Source organism: Sinocyclocheilus anshuiensis, unplaced genomic scaffold, assembly GCF_001515605.1.
Source record: "Sinocyclocheilus anshuiensis isolate Anshui unplaced genomic scaffold, SAMN03320099.WGS_v1.1 scaffold1305, whole genome shotgun sequence".
Taxonomy (NCBI): domain Eukaryota; kingdom Metazoa; phylum Chordata; class Actinopteri; order Cypriniformes; family Cyprinidae; genus Sinocyclocheilus; species Sinocyclocheilus anshuiensis.
The window spans coordinates 212424-214250 of record NW_015552694.1 but is presented as its reverse complement, the minus strand read 5'-3'; positions in this window follow the sequence as shown (position 1 = coordinate 214250).

Sequence of the window (1827 nt, the reverse complement as noted above, 5' to 3'; positions counted from 1 at the left end):
TATATGTATATATGTATATATATGTGTGTATATGTATATATATGTGTGTGTATATATATATATATGTGTATAGATATGTATGTGTATATAAATATATATTTAAATGCAAAGCTTAAAATTAATTTCCACTTCATATAATACTTATATGAATATAGTATTTGAATTAAAAACAATTATAATTGATATGAATAAACTAAATAAACATAAGTAAGTAGCACCACAAGTCGAGTAATTTTGTCTATAAAATTATTTGACTTTAAAATTATTTAATTTGGAGCGAGAGATATGGGGGAGTGGCTTCATTGCATCTGATATATTTCACGTTGCTCACAGCTGATTGGTCCAGTTTGGGTTTGCGATCTCTAACGCAGAATAAAACCTGCTCCGGAGCAGGGTAGCCGTGTAGCGTAAGTTACTATGTTGAAGAAACCCACTCAAAACCAACCCACCTTCTTGAGCCCGAAAACTCACAGTTTGCACAAACTAAATGTGAATGTACCTGGGTAAAAGCTAAAAATGGCTTTGTATAACAGGCCTCTGATCAACAGTAGTTGTTTGGGCAATAACTTAAGTATCTTAAAGACATAGTTACAGCAGTCAAAGAAAATCTAATGTTCAAAAGTCAAGGGTCAGGAGACCAACTAAAGCAAACACTGATCTCCACAATGGAAACAACAAACAAAACAATAAAATATCAACATCTAAACCTCTGCTTATTCTCAATAAGAACTTCTGTAGACATATGACAGATATAAAAGTTAATCTAGTTAGTATTGACCCGAAGCTGGTGCTGTTTGTGGAGTTGTTTAAAACTTCAGTTGATTTCATGTAAGGCTGTGGCTGAAGTCAGTTGTAGTTCTTGTGTTTCTGCTCATCTCGTCTCTTTTTTTCAATTCCTGTTTCTCTTTCCTTCAGTGACTCTTCTTGTTAACAGCAGGTGTTCATCAGTGTCTAAATTCAGTCATTTGTTTTCATTCTCTCTGTCAGGTGAACTATATTGGTAAAATAATATAGGGAATGGTGATTGAGGGTGTAAGGCAGGGGTAGGCAAGTTGGGTCCTAGACAGTCGCTGTCCTGCAGAGTATAGTTCCAACCCTGGAAAAAAAAAATGTTCTCAAAATAATCTTTCCAAATTTGACCATCTTATATGGTTAGTTTTGTGGCTTTGTATTGTTTAAACAGTTCCACATGCTATGGAACTTACACTGATCAATTGTGTTTTCAATCTTTTGAAGTGTATTGTTATAATAATTCAATTTCTTCTGTCTCCGTTTTTTTAAATTTTTTATTATTGTTTCAGAAGTTCTGAGTGCTTTAAGCAGAACTCAGAGTTGACTGGATCTTTCTGTTTTTTTTATTTGAAATTAATTGTAGCTCTAATGTTTAACATTTTATATGAACAGCCATTAAAAAGGTCTCTCTCTCTCTCAATTTAATTGTAATGGCACAAAAAATGAAAATGTAGAAATTACCTCCTATAGGCATCTTTGCCCAACTGTCATCTGATTTTAAAGAAGATTTTCCCTAAAGGTCAAATTAATCCTAATCCTAAATATTATTATTATTATTATTATTATTATTACTTTATTTATTTATTTTAAAAACATTATTTTAACAAAATTAGTAGAATTGAGCATCTTAACAATGTAATTGGATATTTATTTAAATTTTCCATAATTACAAATGCAGAAGGCATACAGGTATCTAGTTACAGACAGAGGTATCTGAAAGGCAATTACATTGAACAATTAAAACATGTCAGTGAGACAAAATTATTCTACTCGGAATAAAACGTAAAAAGGGGACATTCCATAGACGATTTTTAA